Here is a 23,276-nt window from a genome sequence, read left to right as displayed (position 1 = left end):
TGAGCTGTTACTAGGCATTGCTGAAACCTGAGGAGCTCGGTGGCCATGTACAGGCTTCAGAAGCAATTCCCCAGAAATGGGAGAAACCCACCATCCTGTTGTGTTACAGGCTCTGCTCTGGGTTTCTTGTGGGTACAAATTTAAAAGTGAGACTTTAAAAAGTCATTGATACACACAGCCCTTTCCCACCAGTAATTTAAAACCAAAGTTGTTCGTAACTGTATGCTTCCATTTGTGTGTTTACGTGTGTGTGTATATATAAATATATAGACATTTTAAATATCTATAGATCTATAGTCTTTACCCGAGAAAATGTTTTTATTTATGAAACATGAAACAATTTTGTAAATATTGTGCTAATATACTTAAAAAATAAAGTCATTTTAAGTTGTTTTTGTGAGAGGTTTTTCTTGTTGCTGTCACATTGAACTTCTGTAACTCCTTCCATAAATTCATAGTCATAAGCTCTTCTCCCTGCCTTGACACCCTCTGTCTCCCCCCCCCCAGATTACTTACTGGATATACAAGAATGTGCTCTGTTGCTTAGGCTGCAGATGGTTTTGGTTGGGAGATCTTAGTGTTTCTCCTTAAAAAGGTCATCCAGTTGGGGAAGAAAGTATGTGGATTGCCCTTTAACAACTTGAATTGGGCTGACTGACTTCAACCATCGAATGTTGTCATCTAAGTATGCTGTGGGAGGAAATATGATTTGAGGAATAACAAGCTCCTAATGTAACTTTAAAAGCACAGCAGAGCAGTGCATACTTCCAGTCAGTCTTCGCAGCGCTGAAATGACATTTCTGTGTGTTGCTGCTAAAGCACTACTACGTAAGTTCCAGATTTTCTGAAGTTGTGTTTAACATTTGTTTGAGAGTGGAGAAACGGGAGAAGGTTGTAAGTCCTGTCTGGAAGTGTTTCTGCTCGCACATCCGCTTCAGTGGAGCTGAGCTGATGGGAACAGTTACAATTATTAGCAGTTCTCTGCTTGTTCAGGGTGATTTGAACCATGGCTGTTCCTTCAAGATCTCTTCTGAAATCTTTTGTGATTTCCCTACACGCACACACTTTCCTCTCTAAAGAGCCATGAACCGCAGTTGGAGCTATGAAACGTAAAAGTTTTAGATTTTGCTGTGCAGGGACCTAGCTGCAGGGTGAACTGTAAGCTCACAGTGATCCTGGTCCTAAAGCTCAGGAAAACTGCGTGCTTGAACTTTGGGGTGAGAAAAATGGTGCTAATCCAAATGTAAGTGGTTGGAGAATATCTCAATGCAATCACATCTAATACCTGTAATTCAGACTGTTCCAATCAGGTAAGCCAGGAAAACCAACCCAAACCTGACATGTCCAGTCCAGAAGCCTTCTGGAAGAGCTTCCGTGCTTTATCAGAGCTCCATAGTTGAACATTTGCTACTGTAGTTACCTGCCTAATAGCAGAGTGGACGTCCTCTAGTTCCTTCCGCTTCACGGAAGAATTTAATTTTTTTTCTCCAGTAAGTAATTCTTTTGTGCTTAGTGTTCTGTGCCTTTGTCATAGATACAGCCAGTACTATCCTGGAGTTAAGTACATGTTGCTTCCTGTGTTCTCAAGGACTCCTGCAAAACTTCGCGATGAAGGAAGCGCGTGAGCCGGGCTGTCTCTCCTGTTGTCTTGTTGGCTGCGTGCCGTTGCGTGCTCCTGCGACCCGCCGAGGGTACGGCGTGGCCTGGTGGGTGTGCGCCAAACCCCGCACAAGGCGCCGCGGTGCCTGCACCCGTGCGTCAGCGCTGAGAATTAGCTCGCGCAGACCCCCGCGTCTGCCGCAGCTGGGATATATAAGGGGAAGGCATAGTCGTGGAGTATGAGAAAACGGCAGAACCAGGCAATATTTCAGTGGATCCGTGAGTTGGCAAGAAACTTTAATACACAACGTAAGTAGCATGGAGATGGGGATCATCTGCTTTGGGGGAGGAGAACTGCAGCGTTGAAACAAGTTTTGGTTTCCTTCTGTTCTTGTGCTTGCTTGCTTGTTTTTGAAGACTACAGAAAGGCTTTTGAAATTACTGGGCTGGAGAGTGGGTGCAATGAAGGGAAGAGAGATTCTGTCATGAATACACATTTGGTGGGAGAAGTATTTTAAAGAGCTTAGGAACTGCAGATTTGCTGGAAGAGTGTGAACAGTTTCTCCAGCTTGACTCTTAACAGTGGTACGTTTGGACCCTTCAGGAGTTGTAAGACGATTTATATAGTGCTAGCTTCTGCGTGTTACCAACCCGCTGACCAAGCGGAGGTACTTGGGGACAGACAGTTGTTACGTGAACTGGGCATGCTGCCTCCCTGCCTCAGTGATGTCCCTTGGGCATAGTAACTAACTGGTGCAGAGTAAGGCCTGGCGCACCTTCAACTTGAATTAGAAACTGTTTAAAGTACTGAATTTTACCTGTCATTCACAATGTATGTACTTGCAGATAATGAAAGATTTTGAAACTGATTGCTCCAGCTACTTAGTATCCCCCCCCCCCCCCCCCCCCGCCTTTCTTTTAAGACTGCACAAATAGGTACAGGTTAAACTCAGAATGATTACCAGACCTGTGGAAAAAATGAAGGATGGCAACGTTTTTCAGAACTTCTACCTTAGGGTCAGCTTAATGGTAGTTTTATTTGGTTACATTCCTTTAACTTTCCTCTTTTTCTTTCATAAATGCAGCAGGAATTGCTTTCAGAGCAAGAGCAGTTGGTTGTATTGTGGGGGTTTGGGGTTTGGGGGGGGGGGTCTGTGTAAGAAAGCAGTATTCTTTAATAAATTAGGTATATGCAAAAAAACCAGCAGAAATTCACTCTGCTGTTGACCAGAATGTTCATCCAAGCACAAACAATGAAAAGTTCAAAAGACGACAGTGAGGAGAATGGGGATCTTTAAGGTCTATCCATTACAATTAATTTCATTTAAGTTCAAGCGTAACCAGTCAATACAGAGTTTCACTGAAGCAAAAGGTGATTTAGGATTCTCTGACATCTCTTACGAGTTGAGCTCTGTGGAAAAGAGAAAATTCACCTTATTAAACGTGAAGTGGAAGTAAAGGCGCTGTGTGGTGTACAGACAGACCTCTGCAGGTACTGGGAGTCAGCCTAGGTAGAACTTGGAAGCTTTGATTTGTCCTGCATCAAAGAACACTGAGAATTTAAGGGTTATAATGAAATGATACAAATTAAAGGAGAACAGCATGGAAGCAGATGCCTCTGTACCCTGCACTGCACGGTGAGGTTTTCAGAAACAATCCCTCTATAGATGGAGTTACATTTAAGAATGCAAATGGTGCATCAAGTGCATCAGGCTTTGACAGAGCGAGGCAGTTTCTATTCTAGGACGTCTGTGATGTTTCATCTGGCATAGAAACAGATAAGCAGGTACAACTGTAGGAACTAAAATGTCCTTCCTGCTTCCTCCTCCCTTACCTGGTATGTAGGTAGGAAAAAACAAGTTGTTTTTTTGATAGACTGAGAAAACTGAACAGTACCGTGATATTGCTATTTAATGAAACGGTGTGGAGAAATTTGGATAAAATAAGTTGAGAGGAGAAGGGCAATTGCTTTTTCTCTTCATTACCCCTTCTCTGCCCTTTCGTCTGATACTGCAGTCACTGGAGAACTTCATCCCAGCAGAACAAGATTGGGCAGGGGGTGCTGGGCCCCTGCTGCCTTCCCCCTCCTGGTCTGACCCCCCGGTGCCGCCTCCACCACTTCCAGAGCGGCAGCGTGGCTGGTCCTCTCTCAGGCTGTGGGGGAGAGGTGGAAATACAGCTCATCATCTCCTGCCTGCCTGCCTGCAAGAGGTGGGCAAGGGAGCCCCAGCCTAGCTTTGAGGGTGAGTAGGGATGGATGTGCAGTTTGTTTGGTTGGAGCGGGGTGCGAGATCTGCCTCGTAGATTTGCCACCCTATCACCTTTACAGCTGTGTTTAATAAAGGTGATGCCTTGATACTACCATAGCCCTGGTAGGTTGCCCTTTATGCTACCCTTTTTTCCTCATACCAGCTCTCCAGCGAACGATATAAACCAAATAGTAATGGGCAATCGGGAAATAAAAAAAAAATCGCCAAATAATTCTGGACCACGAGGCTGCTTTTGGTATTTGCAATGACAGTACACCAGAGCACCAAAACATCAACAGCTTTAAATGTCATACTGAGCGTGAAATGAAGCTCTTTATAGCATCAGTGAGGAAGTATGATTAATGTATGATAAAATACGTCATGACTGTGCCAGTCACAGGGAAGGCGATGGAGGAGAAGGTGGTTCCCGTCCCCCAGGGCCGGCTAAATGAACTACATACACTTCATTGGAGACAGTGTGAGCTCTTGACAGGCTCTGCAGGTGAATTAATAGCATGATGCATGTCAAAAAAGCCAGGAGGGAAAAGATAATAAAAACAAGCAGCACAAGAGAAAAGCCCTGCACCAAAAGGTAGAGGACACTACTTGTTTATTTACCAACAGTACGAAAACAACCTCTTCATCACACGCACTTGGTGAGGGACTGCTCTGTGCCTGAACCTGCTCTTAATCCAGATTGCAGCCTCAAGCTGGGAAACCTGAACAAAATAACCTTCTCGGTACATAGCAGGGTCTGTCGGTCCAAAATCTGGCCCCGTGTGAGCAGCAAAGAGAAAGCGCTGGGAGCTCACAAGGCTTGAAGAACAGAACAGATGCCAGCAAAAGGGAGGAGGTGGGGGAGGCTTTAATTGCATCTTTTCCATGTCAAGCTGGTTGGGGGTTTGAAGTGGGGTTAACATCAGCATGAAGCAGCTGTAATTAGCAGTACAGTTTACCAAAGTGCGGGCAGCCTGGAAACCCAAACTCACTCCAAGAGCTGTGCTGTGCGAAACGCTCCATTACTGCAGAGTTACTCCTCAGTAGATTTCCCTGTATTCTAGCCTAAAATAGCTCGGGGGTGGGGGTGTGTGTGTGCTTCCCCGCTTCCCTTGGGGGCCCGTGCACATGCTCGTAAGCCTCCGAAGGGTGGCTGGCGGATCAGGTTCCTGGTTTAGATTTTGTCCCGTCACTTTTAATCCTCCCGCAGAGCAGCTGCTGCTGGAGCCCTCAGGTCCCCGAAGGCTGCTCACGGGGCAAACGCTGCCAGCACGGAGCTGCTCCCCGTTACTCGGCCAAGCTGGCCGGATTCTGTGAGGTACAGCCTCTGAAGTGCCGGTTAAAACAGCCCCAACTCCTAGAACAGGGCACCAGGACCAGGTTTCGATTTAATAGCAGGCCTGCCTCTGTTGGCACTGCATGAATAAACTGAAATTGCCCGTGCCAACAAAACCAAAAGGTTACTTTTATTTTGGTGTAAAAGCAAATAAAGAGGAAAAAAAAAACCATAACTGATTTTAGGCTTGGGCCTGCTAGATGTTTGAGGGCTATGGTAAGAACTGTAGGTTGTCTGCCTGGGAACCTGTAGTCCCTTCCAGTGCTGTAGTCCTAAACCGATTCCCATTTTGGGACCCGTCAGTGCTTTTGAGTCTCAAAGGAATTGTGTAGTCCATAGGTGAGAGAGAGAGAGAGAAGCCACAAGCAATGAATAAGAATGCAGACCAAGTTGAAAGCTGCTCTTAGAGCAACATGTCAGAACATCAATATAAAATAAATAACTCGGAAGCTGTTAAATTATTTAACCTGACCCTACACCTACATGCATGTCCATGTTTGGGTACATACGCAACCACATAAGTATTTTCTGTACGTTCCCAATCAGGAGGAGGAGATGGATGACACACGGCCAGCTTCAGCGGGCTGGAGACAGCGGCACAAGTGCCACCACCTGGAAATGATCATCTGTAGCTATAGCAGAGGACACGGAGGGAAAGGGTCAAAAAGGGATGTGCCACAGCAAGTGGAGGCACACCAAAAATCCAGATGGTGCAAATGGAGAGGTGTCTCTGTAGCGTTTGAAGAATTTGATTGAATCACAAGTCACCTTGTGCTGTTGTTGAGAAACGCATCGTGTTGGGCTGGAGGAAGATGAGGATGGCCTAAAAGAGGCTTACCACTCTTCCCTTCAGCTCAGAGGCATCAGGGCCCAGCTGGATTTTGGGAGCTGTGGCTCTGTTGGAGGGGATCCAGGGGAGCCCAGGGGAAAAATGACCCTAAGTCTAGAAAAACATGGCCTTAGAGGAAGGATTGGAACTAACAGGTTTAAAAAAACCCCAGTCTGTGGCAAGGCGTGACAACACAAGGGATGAAAGGGGCAATAATCACTTTGCAGAGAGGACAAAAAGCTGACTCCGCACTGGGATGCAGAGGCAGACCGGATGATTTTAAAGCTACCTTTCGCCAATGCTAATGTTTATGTTTTAATAGCTCAGAAAGAGCAACTGAGGAAAAAAATTGTCTGCCATGGTGGTTCCTTCCCAGCCGTCCCAGTGGGGAGCTGCTGCCACGTACGGTGCCGGGAGCACACACCGACAGGACCCGTGGGCTCGCCGAGCCGGGCACGGCCAGAGCACGCGGTGGGAACGATGGCCTGTGGAGACCTCTGGTCCCTGCTGCCCTCTCGTCCCAGTGCTGCTCCGCTGCCGCCACTACCCGGGCACGAAGCGGCTGAAGGCAAGGGACGGTGAGGACCGGGAGGGGAAAGCGGCACCAGTGACGCCGTTTAAAAATAATGGTTGGGAACTGCTGTTCTTGCAGAATATGAAGGATTCAAAGGGATGACAAAAATGAGGCAATATGTCTTTATCTGTTATTTCCTCTGCAGCCACTTGTGAGATCAGTGAAGCAGCACCTCAGGGAAGTAAATTTTAAATATTTGTCCAGCTTCTAAAAAATTACCCTGTCTGATTGATGAAGTGGTTGATTTTTGGAGAGCTGGTGAGGACACTGGCAGAAATCCGTACTGCTTGTTCTCCCATCAGATACACCAAGGACGTGCCGACTCTGAGTTTGCATGGTGCTGTGGGTGAGCCCCAGCTGGCAGCTAAGTTCCCCCCAGCCACTCGCTCACTCCCCCCAGTGGGATGGGGAGAAAATCGGAAGGGTAAAAGTGTGAAAACTCGTGGGCTAAGATAAAGACAGTTCAACAAGTAAAGCAAAAGCTGTGCACGCAAGCAAAGCAAAACGAGGAATTCATTCACCACTTCCCATGGGCAGGCAGGTGTTCAGCCATCTCCAGGAAAGCAGGGCTTCATCACGCATTAACGATGACTTGGGAAGACAAATGCCATAACTCTGAACGTCCCCCCCCTTCCTTCCTTCTTCCCCCAGCTTTATATGCTGAGCATGACATCCTATGGTCTGGAATATCCCTTTGGTCAGTCGGGGTCAGCTGTCCCAGCTGTGCCCCCTCCCAACCTCTTGTGCACCCCCAGCCTGCTCACTGGTGGGGTGGGGTGAGAAGCAGAAAAGGCCTTGGCTCTGTGTAAGCACTGCTCAGTGAGAACTAAAACATCCCTGTGTTATCAACACTGTTTTGGTCTCAAATCCAAAACATAGCGCCATACAAGCTGCTATGAAGAAAATTAACCCCATCCCAGCCAAAACCAGTACACATGGGAATCCCAGTCTTCCCTTCCAGACCAACAGTAACAGCCGTAGGTCTGCAGCCCCCATGGCCACGGCTGGGAAAATCAAATGCTGCAAAATCTACACACTAAAATAACTTACACCTTTTTTCTCTCTTTTTTTTTTTATTCCAATCTCAGGTATCTTTGAAAACTCAAGGCTTGTGATAATGGGAATTGTGTGCTCTTTGTATTTCCTCTACCTTACTTATGGTTCTTCCTTGCAAAAGGAAAACCAGTTATCAAGACTGAGTGTAGCTATTTAACCTCTTCCTAAATTTTAACAATGCTCAGTTTCTAACTGTTTCTGATGTCATATGGCATGTGTGATGCCTAGGGTCATCCCCATTCACATTTCACAGAGGAGGGTCCTTGCTCTTCCTCCAGATTACATCTGATGGGGGGGGAGAGGACTTACTTCATCCCACAAGGTCATCTAGCAGCTGAACAGCTGAGTGTCAGCCACTCACCTACGCTTCCTCAACAGTCAAAAAAGAGAAAAAGCACATCTACAAGGCAAGATCCATCACCTGTTTTGGGATGGGGATGAATCGCCCTCGGGCAAATTTGTCTTTGATGTTCATAGCCAAGACATAGATGATTACCTTTTGGAAGGACAAGGCCAGGCCAGGTGATTGCCACTGTCAGGGACAGCCACTAGCTGAATGTCCCAAAAGAGGAACAGCCACTCTTAATTTAATCATGAGTCTTTTTGCAGGCGATGTGATCTTAATGTCTCAGCTCCTGGTATCGCATAGCTACGTGGGAATCTGCTTTCGTTAAAAGTTTTCCCTCCTGGCCATTGAATACTTGAAAATGTCAACCTTCTGTTTACCAAAAACATATATATGTGCACATATGCACTCACATCAGCTAGGCAGTATCCCAGTGTAGTTATTTTTAAAGACACTTAATGAGTTTTGGCTGACCCAGCACATAATTTCTGAGGTTGCATTTCAAGGGTTGTTAGGGTGAAAAGGTATAAGACGAAAGCAGAAGGTTTGGACGGACTGAGCTCCTCAAACAATGCATCGATGCAGCAGAACGGTCCCCTACATGTGTACACCTCTGGTGACAGAGGACTTGGAGCTGCACTGATTGACTTCTCCGTTTTGCAAAGCCACACTACAGCCCCATTGCTTTACCTCAGCCTCTAGGAGATCAGAGAGATCTGTAAAAATGGTGATCAGGTTGTGAGGATGAATGTTGCTATTGTGAGAGCTAGACCTGCAGGCAAAATCTCCTGTCAAGACGGGACAGATGTGACTACAGCTGGGGAAAAGAAGTGTGTGAGAAAGGACACAGTGGAGGGTCTGAAACTAAGAAACTTCATGGAAAGAGAGAAAACCACTTGTGATTCCTGGGATGGGCAAGGTGTGCATTTGACTGGAAAAAGACTGGGGACTTGAGGATTCATGCATGAGGCCAACTAGGGTTCTGGATCATGAGGGAACATGAGGACAGTGGTTTGTAGCAGCTCCTTTTTTTTTTGGGAACAGCCTGCAGGATTCACAAAAAGAGAAGCAAACCACTGTTGTTCCCTGGGAATACCTGTGAAATCATGTGTATGTCCTGTGCCAAAAAGGCACACAGCCATCCTCCTGTGAGGAGGAGGATGGCCAGCATTACATTTTAATAACCGGTCCATGCATTTTGGAGGGTGGGGCCCACCTTGCCTCCAGAGGCTATTTTCTTTGTGGATAATGCTTTTCAAACTGGCGGGGGTTCTCTTATGCAGGGGATTATATCTACTAAAACAAAGCTAAAAGAGAGCAGTTGGGGAAATATGTCATGATTATTCATAAAGGCCAATTAAAAAATTGTTTTTAGTGACTTAATTCTCTCTTAGTGAGTGTGGTTGTTGCATCCATGCTTTGTTTTGATTCAGATGGTATCTGCAGCAGGGTGAATCACTTGAACTGAAGCCCTGAGCTTTTGAAATACCAACTTTTCTTTAGGGAAGCAGAAAAATAGAGCCAAAATTTAAATTCGGCTGATTAAAATAAGCAGTTTAAAAATACCTGCTTAAAAGTTCTGGTGTATTGTAACCTCTCAACTTATTAAAGCAAAGAAAAACCAGCTTTTGGACAGGCTGTTTTAACAAATATGCAGGTCCTTCAACTGCTTTGAAATCTCACGACTTTGCCAAGTGTAGACTTTGGGGCTGGGAGGTGGGATGGGAAAGTTAGCAGAAGGCAAGGTCTACCTTTCTTGAAGTGTGTCTTTGGTTTTTACACAAGAGAAAAATGATGTTGAAGGCTTATAGGTGCTGCTTTGACCCAACCAAGCACAAACGGGGTAAGACTGAGGACCACAACAGCCTTTAGCACCACACATAGCTTTCCCAGCCTACCAAGGGCCATGTTCTAGGAAAACCTTCGTCTTTATTCCCTAGGGCCAGGGGATGCTGGTGGCATTTTGCCTGCTGGTGTGCTACTGACAAATTAAAAAAAAAATTAATATTACTAAAAGATTATTTTTCCCTTACCCAGTAGCGTAACACACCGAAATAAGTCCTGTTCACTCACCCGAGAGCTGAAGTGCAGGAAATGCAGTGCTGTCTCTTACGCAGCACCATTATTAGGGTACAGCAGGTAGAAAGATGGCCTTGACGTACTTGTTAATGCTGCCTTGAGCCCTCTCCCCACACTGCAGTTTTCACGAGGTTTCAGAGCAGCGAAACACGGCAGGGAACGGGGTTACTGGCTCTGACCACACCAGGCATCGGCACCACTCGCCGCGGGCTGGCGCGTTCCTCCCTTGCTCAAGGGTGATGCAGCTGAGAGCACACCACGGCTGCCCTCTCCCAGCCCAGCCCTGCGGCACTTGAGCTGGGAGGATTCAAAGCTGCTTTTCTGTTTTATTTTTCTTCAGCAATGCCTTGGCAGTGGTGTAGCCCCAATTGCAGCTGTAGTCACACAGACACAAGGACCCCGGTACTCATTCCTGAGTTTCTGTACGGCAACTAGTAGTTACCCCAGTATAAGGAGATAAAGGGACTTATACCATTGTACCGTGGTATATAAGGTAAGTTATTAGATACAGGCACATACATACACAAATACATGTATGTGTATACTATGTACATTACACCATACAGGAGTGGTGAATGCACCATACTCTGAATACAGGCAAGGGTAGCCTTATTTTGCAACCAGCGATGGTACATCAGCTTGGAAAACAAGGAAAGAGATGGTTAATCAGATCTTTTCTTTTTCACTGTACATTGGCTTCACTCCAATAGCTTGCAGGCTTTATTAATGGACTTTATTAAAAGCCTAATCCTTCTCTCCACTCGGCTAAAGGCTGAGAAGCCCCTAATGCATGGTCCTGAAGGGAAATCTTCAGCAGAAACCGAGAACGCAAACTCAACAGCCCAACCAGATATTTTAAGGGCCAAACTATGGTTTCCACCCCAGGAGAGCTTCTACCTACAACAAGCTATACAGAGAGCTTTTTTTGGCCATCATGGAAAGGTGGAAAGACCTCCTCCACCAGGGTCTAGAGCATCAGCCAGGCTTTCTGCCATCAGGGCCAGGGGCTTGCAGGCTGGGCAGCACGAGCTGGCATCACCCCACCGGCAGCACACGTGGTTTTGGGTTTCCCCGACCCAAAGAGGGTGTGAGCCCAAAGAGGGATGCCCAGGCGGGATGCTTGCAGCAGTCGCGCGGTGCCGGCTTGCTTGGCAGCTGTACTGCAAAGGCTTGGGCGAGGGAAGAGTATCTGCGCTGCCACCCCAGCTGTAGCTACTCCCTGTTAGCTGTAAAAATTACACTATGAAGAGCAAGCAATTACTCGAAACCGGTAAATTAAAAGTGTATCTGTAGATGTAAGTTATATTTTATTCAAGTTAAAGTCTACCTAATACTGCTGCAGCTACGCAGTGTTTGGTAAGCTGCAAGGAAGGTACACAGACATTTTGAAGGATTCCAGCAGAACGTGAATGCTGCAGAATAACATAAGCTTTTCTAAGAGGTGTGAAAGCATCAAGTGTCAGAAGAAGAGGGCAGAGCAGCAGGTATTTGTAAAGGTAGCCAGCGGAACAGAAGAAGCATAGGCTTGGGGCTGGCCAGTAGCCAAAAGCAACAAAAGGAAAGAATTTGGTGAATTTGCAAGGGTAGAAGAGGGGAATTAAAGCACAAAATCTATGGCAAAAATAACCATATCCTATAACTTCCCCCAAATGAAGGAAAAACCAACGATGCCACAGAAGTGACCGAAACCAAGAAGCTGAAGGTATTTATGGAAATCTCTGTGCCCTGGGAGTTTGTAAATGATGTAACTCCATCCTGAAAAAGGGCAAGTAACAAATCAGTTCCTGACGTGTCCCACACCCCATCCTTGCGCACACGCACCACCAAGCTGGTACTAGACCAGAGAACTGGTCCAGCTATAAACCTTTTTTATCTTTTAAATAGGACCTGTGAGTGCTCTTTTTTCCTCCATTTTTCCTAGATAGGCTCATCATCACAGTGTGTCATTTTTTTTTTTTGTAAATGGCAAACCATGGTTGCTTTTCAGCTAGCTTGTAGCAGGGGGAGTATTTTATCTGAGTCACCAGAGCCATCTGTTTTAGACAAGTATTTTAGTGAATGATCTCTCCCTTATAGTTATACAATTTCTTTATTCTCCTGTTTAAGGATTAATTATGCGAAGAAGAAGGCAGGGTGGCCTCTTGCTGGCTCGCTCACCCTCCCTCCATGAGCACCTGCTGGCATTAAACCATGTGCCTAATCCAGCTTCAGCACCACCAAATATTAAAATGGTCTGTGAACAGATTTTCAAGATGGATTAGAACTATGGATTAAAGTTTAAAAAGAAACATTTTTGGCTTGCTGGGCAGTTGCAAACAACTTCTCTTCAGTTCCCTACAGATTGCTCAGGGTATAAGAACATCATGTGGAGATGGGGGTTCCTCAAAACATTGACCCTTGCCTGCTTCCTGCAGCACTTGGACATCGTTCAAGGTTCACAACCAATGTTTCCTCAGTATGGCAAGTTCCTCCCCTCCTTGCAAGGGGTTTGGGTGGCTTCAGCCTCCACTCCTTCCCTTGGTTCCCACTATCGGTGGTGTTCCTTCCCCTTCTCCTTTCTGCCCGTCCATCAAACCCCAAGTGAAACAGCCTCCACAGTGCACGTGTCGGGGTGGCTTCCCCTCATGGTTGGCAGTGTGAGACTTTTGGCAGCATCCTCTCCCATACCACGCTGCAAGCAAGACTGGTGCCACTGGGCTGGCCACCTTCCCTTCACACATGGCCGTGTAGGGTAGGTGGCTTCAGCCCAACTGGGCTTCTGGCCCCAAACTCGCTGCAGCGCCAGGCCAATGCCCAGGCTCCCGGCAGCAGTTTTGGCCGAGGCCGGTGGGGAAGCTGGGGCACACAGGGTTTCTGTTGGCAACCTCTTGTCACCCATAGCCATGCCCATGCCCATCACATGTCAGAGACCAGCAGTCCCTGGGATGTGGCACGCCATGGTAGCCAGCCTGGTTACAGGCCTTTACAGCCTTGGGATACTGTTTAATAGGATGTTTTTTTTAAAAAAATCCACTGGTGCTGGTTAGTGGTGGTGGTACACATTGTGTCTCCACCACCACCCCTGCCATTCTCACACAGCACCAGAATTGCAAATATTTGATCCGATAAAACTATTTGATCTGATAAAGACTTTCCACAGGAGCATAAAGCAGTTAGTTAGTTAGTTAGAAATAACATTTTCTTTGCAAAGCAATGGACCGTCTGGAGGAAAAGCATCTGTTTCAGAGACTTCTGCATTTATTGCCTTAGCAGTGCTTGAGACCCTGTGTGCGTTAACGCCACGTGGATGCAGAAGGAAAAGAGTCCAAACTTGCAGCTGAAGACCCTGCAGCGACGTGGTCCTAGCGGAGACACCACCACCGCTGCTCTCGCTCAACCCATGTTACCCGAGGCACGCAGCCCCAGCCGCCGGTGCCTTGCTCCCCGCTTGCACACCAGCCACCGGCCCCCGGCACGTGGAGGCGTGAGGCTCCTGGGAAGGAGCCAGAGAAAATGCTGGGGTTTTTTGTCATGGGCCAGCATTTGCCCTCGGTTTCCACACAGCTCAAAGCTGGCTCTGCGTGGAGATGTGTTTGTCTTCCCCTTTCTGCAGCACAGCCTGCACTTAAAAACAGGGATGTGCGCACGCCGCTGAGGTGTGTGAGGTTGGACTTTCACCTGCACTTGCTCTCCTTCGCGCCCACAGGTGGGTGACACTGCTCTGGTGGCTTAGCAGTGCTCCGGGATGGGCGCCTGAGCCGAGGCGGGCTCTCCCCAAGGTTCCTCTCCCTCCCCGGTAGCCAGCAAGGCGAAGCAGCACAATGAGGTCAGTTGTGGGTAAGTCATTTTTCAAATGACTCATTAGCAAGTAATTTGCTGCAATGGACTAGGTAAGACAGCTGAGTCGCTGACTCTGTATTGAAATTTCAGGGGTTTTACATACAACTAGGTGTAGTCTGTCTGTCTGTCCCCATGCCCATGCATCGAAGATCCCCAGCGCACGCGTGGCTGGAAGCTGTCCAAAGGAGGATCCCGTATGTCCCCTTTAGGGCTGGCTTGCGTTTGGCATGCCTGGCCCAGACCTGCCAGGTTATTAAATGACAGAAGAAAATTAATGCACATGCATCACTGTCACCCCCCTTTGCAGCAGAGGAGGGGGTCACCACAGCAGCTGATCCAACATCGCACAACTCCTCCAAACCAGCAGACCCAGGAGGAGATGAATTGAGCCAAAGCACTAGCGAGTGCACCAGTTTAACAGCAAATCTGGCGCGACTTCGTGGTTGCACAGGGTCCCTTGGGTTTGGGTGGGATTAACCCACCCTTACTGGGTATTTTGGACTGGTTCCACTGTGCTTGCCTATGATAACCTGAAAATTGTTAGTATGGACATCAGGACTGGGCGTGTTTATGTTTCAGTTTTGTACTACATCATAGATTTAACAGTGCCTTGTTGTGGCTTAGCTTGAAACAGCACCTAATTAGTGTAAACTGTATGGATGTAAGCAGATCTGAAACCATGATGTGAGCGTACTCACCCAAGTATGTACTACTTGAAAAGCATTGGTGCTTGCCTGGGTCTGCAGGAGACTGATGACCTACGGGCACACTGGGCCTTCGGAGAGTCTGAGAACCATTGAATTTGCTAAATAACTAAAATTAATAGAAAGCTTTGGATTGGGCTGCATAATTTTTAATGACTCTGTGCTGATTTTAGTCTCATCTGGAAGGTGCTCAATAGCACTTTCCTCTCCCAGCAACGCTGGGGTACTTCCAGGAGTGTCACACCTGATGTTTGATGCTGCGCTCAGAAGCATGACCCCTAAATCTCGATTGCAGCATCAAAACCCAATGAAACTACAGCTAAGCCTAAGAGCTTGGCCTCTTTATGCCGCGCTTACACCTCGAGCATTTTACTCGGGAGAGGCTCCACTCGGGCCACAGCTCCCTCCATAGGGCTGCTGGTAATTATTTGCATTATCATCAAACGCTGTAGCTGAACTATGCCTGTACCAGCCAGCCAAAGTCTTTTCATGTTCAGCCTGGATCACGTCATTGGCTGAAACAAGTCTGGCGGATAGAGAAGAGGGTGAAATAAACTGGTTTACATGAAAATGAGCGGTGCCAGTTTGACAGCTCTCAAGAGTTGGAGCAACACTGGTGAGACCTGAGAAATATCCGGCATCTCCCCAGGCTTGCAGCAATTTAAACTGACGTGGGAAGGACGCTCCCCACCCCCAGCACTCTGGGTAATGGAAGGTGGTTTACCTTCAGTGGCTGGTTATAAAAAGGAAAAATAAAAGGAAAAGCTGCCTCAGAATCAAATATCTTTTGAGAAACACTTTGCTTAACATAGAGGAGCCATTGGAGGCACTCTTGAAGTCAAACATTTTGAGGAGCTAGAGCCGACTGCAGGGACAGAGCCAGGGCCTGGGGTAAATCTCTGCAATAAGATACACCCGCAAGCAGGCGGTAGCTCAGTGCCACGAGGCCTGGCACCTTGGACAAACTTGTTTTGGGCAGTCTTGACATTATTTCAGCTTGTGTTTTGCTGTAAGAGAAAATTGCCTGACTGTTGCCTAACTTGCTTTTAGCTTTAGCTTTGCTTTGTGCGAGGAAATGACAGCAAGGGTTTGTCAGACCCTTACCATGCAAGTGATCATTGTGTAACTACACTTGCAAACAAATGAAAAAAAAGGAAAGACTGCTCAACCAGACTGTTTAAAATGTGTAAAAAAAATAGCCTCCTATGGGCTCTTGACCAAGGAGGAAGAAACCCCATCATCGATGTCCTTCTCCTGGCACAGAAACAGGAATGTAGAATGCCATACCAATGCACTGAAAGGGTAAAATAATAAAAAATTAGCAGTCTTAGATAACTGGGATTATGAATTTCGGTAACATGGTAACTGAATTAATAGAACCTGTTGGGTTTTATTTCAATTAGACTGGCAAGGCTTTGTTAGACCATGAATATACTTGTTGCTCCATGTAGCAGATGTGGTTCCTCAGCCCACATAAATTGAATTAAACTTGCGTAGCACAGCAAAGCAGAAGAGCGTTCCATCAGAGTACCTTTTCCATCACAGAACCTTTTTTGACCAGGCCTAGGAGAAAATTGTGGGGTCAACTGCATCAGCTAGGGAGCAGGAAAAAGGAAGCAGCATTGTCTTTCATATCCTTCTATTAAGTAAGTGGCTCAATCAGGAGATGACTCCTGCTCTACATGATGACGATGAACCTTGCCAGTGCTAACAGCAACACCCAGAAAATGGGACTAGGAGTTGGAGCGGGGCGGGCAGGAGGGGTGGCAGCACACTGCAGGGATAGGGATTCACACCCATTGCAGATCTGCAGTCCTGGCCTTTGAAGGCATAAACCTTCCAGCAGGATTATTCAACTCCCACCGGTGATTTTCCCCTTTCCCCTTCCCTTTTCCTTTTTTCCCCCATGCAGACATCCCCAGCTGTGCTGCAGGGCATCTGCCCCTACCTCCAAGTTTATTCTTTAAATCATCTTCGTCACTGGTGCTTTTCCAGAGCTGTTGTACCCAGCCCTGGTGCTTTCAGAAGAAGAAGAAGAAAGCAAAGCACATTGGAAATGGGTGGCAGTAGTGGCTGTGTGCCCTGGGAGGCAGCAGCAGTGGGGCAGCCGCTGACTGTGAGCCTCTGCATGCCTGTGCTCTGCATGCTTATTTAAGGAAAATATTGAAGTTGAGATTTTTGCAAAAATGTCAGAGGGATAAGCATGTCTAATTCCTATTAAAATAAACAGGAACTAGACATCCAGCCAGCTGGGTGAAAAAGAAAAGGAAAAGGACATTAAACACCTGGCTAAAGCTGTAGTGATGAATCAACCATACTCCAGCCCCCAAAGGATGAATCAAGTATATCACTAATCCAGACTTTTCTAAAGTCCATGTGTTATGAATACACCACTTTTTTCAGTAACATGCAAAACAAGGGAATAATTACATTACACATAAATACACATGAATATTTTCCATTAGCCTTTAAAGGACCTGGTTTTAAAAAGATCTTTACTGGATGTCACTCAATTATACAAATAATCTGGAGATTTAGAAACCAAAACCGGGGGACAGGCCAGACCAATTTCTCATGTGGTGAAACTCCACTGACTGTGAGTGCATTTAGGGCACGGCAGTGAAAGCATCCCCCCCAGGAACAAAAGGAATGAGAAAATACTGGGGAAAACTAAATCCCCTCCAACAGCTGCCTGGTGTGCTGCCTTCCTGCCATGTGGCTGTAGCTTCTACATCAAACCTGCCATCACCGTTAACGGCACCTGTTGAAAAGACCCAGCAGCTAATGAAGCGACCAGCGACACATCATCAGACAATGAAACATTCAGGCGATAAATACAGGGCTATTGACAGAGGTCTGGGATTCTATATCTCTGTTTTCATGCAGGGGGGCTCCAGATCCCCCCGGCCAAGTGATTTATGGGCTCCAGATTGAAAGCAGCTCTGTTCTGCCCGCCCTGTGCAAATCGCAGATCAAAGGCAACCATCTCTGGGGTGGATGATGGCGAACATGGTGCGGTCCAAAACTGGCTTGTGAGAAACAGGGAAACCAGAAGAGCCGAAAGGAGAGATGAGCACCTGCATGGTGTTGCTGCAGTGCCATGACACTCTTTTTACCAGGGTTGCTGAGACGCCAGCATTTGGCGCAGCAGTTCCTCATCTTGAATACAGATGGCAAGTAAGTGACGGGAGGCTGCTTGTTTGCTAAAATGCCCAGACAAACTCCAGACTGGGAAGGACAAGCAGAGCAGCTACTGAGGCTTGGTGGCCTGCCAAATCAAACAACTCATGGGAAGGAGCTAAAAAAGAGACAACATTTCTATGTTACAACGCGTCTGGTAAAAATGCTCCATAAACAAAGCTGGTACAGATAAACTGATCTTTCCACCGGAGCTGGCTAGAGGGGATGCCATGGTCCAGCCAGGCAGGGTCCCATTTGCACTTCTCCAACCCTTTCTTGGCGTGGCTGCCGCAGGAGGTACGCTTTCAGCTCTGCGGTCACCGCTCCAGCACGTCAGGACCCCCGCCTGCCCGGAGGCACGGCCTTGGCCACCCCCAAACCTCCATCCGTGCTGCTACGGTGGGTGCCAGCCACCCACACCAGCAGGCTGGGGACACGCTTTAAAGGATGACGTCCACGTTACACGCACACCGACCGGTTCAGCGTCTCGCCGGCCAGGCTAACCCGCGGCAGCGCCCGCGCTCCCGCCAGCCGTGACCCGCTCTCCACGAGCGGCTGCAGACCTCCTCCATCGAGGCGTTAGGCCACGCGCCGCCAGCTGCAGCACTTGACAGCGTACCACCACCACCACCACCACCGAAGGAGAGACGCGCGCGCCGCCGGGACAGGTGATTCGGCTTTTCGGTTCGCTTTGAATCCTGCGTCCTGCAGGCCGAGCTCTCCTTGCAGTTCTCCCAAAACTAACCCCTGAAAGCAAAGGCACTCTAATGGAGTTACTCGCCTTCGCCTCCTCGTTTGAGTGCTATAAATGATTAGCATCAAGAAGGTGAGCTGCAGGAAGGAAATAGGGCTCGTGTCCTCTGAAGGACCGGCCCACGCCGGACATGTCCGCCCCACGACCTGTCACCTCCCGGGAAGGGCACTGGGTGCCCCGATATCCCTCTGGAGCAGCGGCAGCCTCGGCGAAAACCCGGCCCGCCTGGCTCCACGGCACGGCCCTGCGGGGAAACGCCTGCCAGCGGCCCATGGGCTTTTCGGCAGAGGGGGATGCAGGAAGCCCCGTGGCGAAGCTCCTGAGACGGAGGCCCACCGCCGCCGAGGGAAGGCCCGAAGTCGCTTGAGGCTCCGGATGAGGAGGCTGGGAAAGGAGGGAGCACGTCCGCAAGGCCCAGGCCATGAGGCAGCGGCCGCGGTGGACAGGATTGCTGCCGGGAGCCGGGGGCAGCGGTACCGGACTGCGTGTGTGCACGTGTGTGTGTGCACGTGCGTGTGAGCGGTCTGGAGGGAGGGCTGGCTTGTAGCTCCCTGCCACAGAAAATGCAAACACGAAGACCAAGCCTCTGCATTTGCCAAGCTCTGGAGAACAGCGGTTACCGAGAGCGGGGGTAATCCGGACTCTGCTCTCAACGGCTGAACTTTCTTTTGCGACATCCTAAAAAAATAACCAACCCTGCACCAGCCTCTGACAGCTGACGCTTTATTACTGTTATCTGAAAGAGACTTTGGTGGGTTACTGTGGCCCTCTGCTTGCTTTGCTTCCCAGCCTACAGCCCTTTCAGAAAGCTGATTTTGGGGGACCCCGCTTTCGAGGGACTCCATCCGACACCTCGCTTTTCCTCCAGCCCTGGTGACACCCCTCTATCCTCTGAGCTCTCTCCCACCCCTCGGGGCCGCGCAGCCCTGCGGCGCTGTGCCCGTGCCACAGGAGCCTGCCTGCGACAGCTGGTTTTGGGAAACCAGCCCTCGGTGCCTATAGCGGCAACTCTTCCTGACCACCTCTTTCCAGAGAAGGAATTAAGTGTTTGGCATCACAAATGCCTCAGAAACAGAAGATTTTCACATCGCTTCAAACCCAAGCAACTCAGCTTACATAGATCTACTTCTTCTTTTTGTCTGCCATATGGCGGGGGGGAAGGTTATAACCAGAGGCCCGAGTACCAGGTTTGCTTCCTTGTGCTCTGCACCCCGTGTCTGCCTAACGTGCCTCCATTACATGTCCTGGGAGGTTGGCACAGTTAAATCTCACTTAGTAACTAAAAGCAGCAAAAGTGCAGTAGGGCATTTTCAGAGCCCGTCCCCCCCCGCCGCTGCTCATAACTGCTGGAGACCCTGGGAGAAAACCCCTCTTCCCAGGCTGGTACAATTAGAGATTTCCCTTCCAAAGGGATGGCTGGCACTGACAATATTTGCGTTTGGTTTCCCCTTCCCCAACTCTATCTGAATAAAAAAGAATTGCTGAAAGTTTGCAGGCAAATTTCCTTTCCCAAGCATCCATGGTATTTTAAATCTCATGGTGTGCCACCAGGAGAAAAGGAGACCAGATATCAACCATTTATAGCATAGAAAGCTCAAGAAAGTTTAAGGAGTGAGACATATTAGTGAAAAAAATCCATTCTCATTTAGCTAGGGAGAAATTAAGACCAGGAAAGGTGGAGCACTGCGGTTAAGATTTTACATCCATGAGCGCTGCTGCCACAGGATTCCTCTCCATGCCTTGCAATATCAGGGTTTTAATTAAAGACTCTGGTCCCTAAGACAAGCAATTGAGTGCCAGCCCAAGTGTGCCCTCAAATCTATCTGAATGAACAATAGGAAGCTGATGAGATGCAGTAAGGGGGGGGGGAGGAGGAGGAGGAGGATTTCTGCCCCAAATGGCTTGCAGTGCCTAGCTTTATTTTTTATTTAATTTTTAAATCAGAGGTTATCACCGCTGCTCAGTGACCCACAACCAAAGTTTCCCTTCGGTTATCAGACATCAAGGAAGCCGTTCGCTTTTCGCAGAGCAAGTCCAACACAAGGTAGCACTTGCACGCCAGGGGCGTGGGCTGCCCTGTCCTGCTCTTGCAGCCAGCCCCCGGCAAAGTCCCGGTGGTGCCGGGGCGGTGTACGGAGGCAGGCTGCCTTACGGGGTATGCACCTCCCTGCAACGCCCGCCGGGAGGAACGGGGTTTAAGCGATTTGGCATGGGAACCTGGGTGCTGGTGTTTCCATCCCAGCAGCAGCCATTTCCAAAAACACTAAAGTGACAGAAAATGAGCTCCCGGTGCCAGTAACGACCTTCCACCAAGGAGGAGAAATGTGGTTGGTGCAAGCGTTTCACCACCAACCACCGCCGGTGGTTTTTGCTGCTCAAAGGGGGCCTGGCCAGCACGGCCACGGGTCAGAAACGAGCCCCAGGTGTGGGTTCGTGGCTCAAGGGTCTTGTCCAACCCAGCCCCCATGCAGCAGGTGGAAAACCATGAGCTGCGATGATGCTCTCACAGCTGAGACCCAGGGCTTGCAGGCTGAAACAGTGTCTGGTTTTTGCCCTATACCAGTTGGTTTAATTAAAGATACCTCCCCGTAATCCTGCCAGACACATGTCCTGAGACCACTGAGCCCATAACCAACGCTCCTACCCAAACCCACTGGGTTGTTACAGCCAAGGGACTGATCATTCTCTGACCCACTCTGCTTTCACCCAAAACAAGTGCATCCGCACAGACTTTTGTCAGACTTTGAATCAGCCTGAAAGCACTCCTTAGTCCACTGGGGTGTAAGACCTTTGCTTTGGCAAGCTGGTTCAAAGTGTTCACCAAATGGTGAAAAAAATTACAGAAAGGCACCGGTCTGCGGCTGAAGACGTGGGGTTTACCGAACTACAGCTTCTGGAGGAGCCTGGAGCACACCCAAGCCTTCCCTCCGCAAACCTGGAAGCATCTGCTGCCCGGGGCTTCCTCTGAGGACACAAGGCCCAGCACAAACACAAGATTCATTTTATTTGTACAAATGCTCCCTGTGACTGCCAGATGGACTAATCCGGAGAGAAAGGCATTAACCTCCCTAAGTACCTGCAGCAACCCTTCTTTTCTTACATCTCATTTGTGCTGGCAAAAAAGCCTGTGTCAGATACAATTTGCACTATGGAATAAAAACCCCCCATCAATCATAAATATGCCATAATAAGCAATTTTAAAAAGGAAAAAATATAAAATATAGACGCATGCATATAAAATATGCTTCATAATTAAAGTTTTACTCCAGCACTCACTAGTTGCTGAATATAGATGTTGTGGGCTGTTGTACCCACTCAGAGCTGCCAGCTTTGCTGCTGCCTACATTACCAACTGATTTCTCCAGGTGGGATGTGCAAGTAAGGCCAAGTCCTGGCACAGGCACTTGAGGACACAGGAACAGTGTTTTAGGGGGTTATGGTCCAAGGGAGAAGCCCCACTGCTTAGAAATGGGAACCAGCTTTTATTCCTCTTTTTCCCCACGATGCAGCTAGCACAGCAAGATGAAGCCAGACATTTCCTGGATGCAAGTCTCGGGTTCATCTTCTCTGTTGATGTCAAAACAAATTGAATAATCCTCTATATACTTTTATTAATGCAGAAAAGCACTTTTTTCCCAGCAGGAGGGGTGCGGATGGTAGAGGACCAAACTGGCGGTTTGTGCTGTTCAAGGGGTCACGCTGTATTCCCGCTTCTAAACAAGGAAGGGACAGCTCAAAAAAGAGCAGAAAATAATTGACTTGCTGAGCCCTTCGATTACGAATGCCTAAAATGAAGGTGCGTCCCCCTTGCCCCTGCATCCCCACCTCGAACACACACTGGTGAGGAGCCCCTCCACCCCCTGCAGCAGCTGCCCCCGACAAAAACCCACCTTGCGGTGCAGGGACCAGAGCGGTGCTCACGCTGGAGCCCAAGTAGGGCCGCATGAATTCAAAACTAAAAATACTGTCACGTTTGCAACTGCCGCCATTTAGAGCATCAGCATCCAGTAAGCAATTCAATTATTTTAAATTACCAGTGAGTATGGACTAAGGTTTTCCAGCGGCTCCACCATGTGTATATATGTGTAGTATGCACACACGTGCCCATGCAAAAACCAGCAAAATAGGTGAAGGTCAGAACTGAAGCAAAAAAATTCCATTTGACTTACAAATGAGAGTTTTTCACTGCTTTTTGGGAAACTTTCTTGCACAGGCAGTGCCACCATTTCAACTTTTGCTTCAGGGTGGAACAGGGAAAAATAAACACCGGAAAATGGCGCTGACCAACGCAGGCTGAGATTTTTAGCAGCTTCATCTCCCCAGACGCCAAAGCTGTTTGTTTTTTACGAGATTTAGCAGGAAGCGGCTTTGCTGTCTTACACCCCGTCCCCCGAGGCGGCGCAGAGGAGCGGGGCCACGTGCCCACGTCCCGGCTCCCGCAGAAGGACTGGCTTCGTCAGGTGAGCGACCTGGACCAGGTAAGTTCGGGCCATCTGACACGAGCACGAGCACGAGCACGAGCACGTGCCGGGGAGCAGTGTTTCGGCACACGCTGCCCGGGTGTGCAGCTGCTGAGGGCGGACGATGCCTCGCCTGGCGTGCGGGAAGGCATGGAGCGACCCTCCTGTTCCTAGCCAGGCTGTGGACGCGAGCCTGGTGTGCGCGCCGAGCTCTGCCGATCTCCGTACTTTGGGGTAAAAACCCGGCACCGCTGGAGCACCGGGCTGTTGAGAGAGCCAGAAGCTGCCCGGGTA

General features: G+C 48.6%; 1 long non-coding RNA gene across 3 annotated transcripts; it reads left to right on the top strand.

Moving 5' to 3' along the window:
- Positions 1–1,700: 1,700 nt before the first annotated feature.
- On the top strand, positions 1,701–18,308 carry LOC121233431. 3 transcript variants are annotated; one of them, XR_005932818.1, is made up of 3 exons: positions 1,701–1,908; positions 10,406–12,520; positions 13,751–15,361. It is a non-coding gene; the product is annotated as an uncharacterized LOC121233431 (long non-coding RNA). The 3 variants fall into 3 exon arrangements; XR_005932819.1 differs by lacking the exon at positions 1,701–1,908 and adding an exon at positions 16,501–18,308 and having other exon boundaries at positions 8,010–12,520; positions 13,751–13,881; XR_005932817.1 differs by lacking the exon at positions 1,701–1,908 and having other exon boundaries at positions 8,010–12,520.
- The last annotated feature ends 4,968 nt before the right edge of the window (positions 18,309–23,276 follow it).

This window comes from Aquila chrysaetos, chromosome 7 (assembly GCF_900496995.4).
Source record: "Aquila chrysaetos chrysaetos chromosome 7, bAquChr1.4, whole genome shotgun sequence".
In the NCBI taxonomy this organism is placed as follows: domain Eukaryota; kingdom Metazoa; phylum Chordata; class Aves; order Accipitriformes; family Accipitridae; genus Aquila; species Aquila chrysaetos.
The sequence above is the reverse complement of the archived record's forward strand: the minus strand, read 5'-3'. Positions and strand labels throughout refer to the sequence as shown.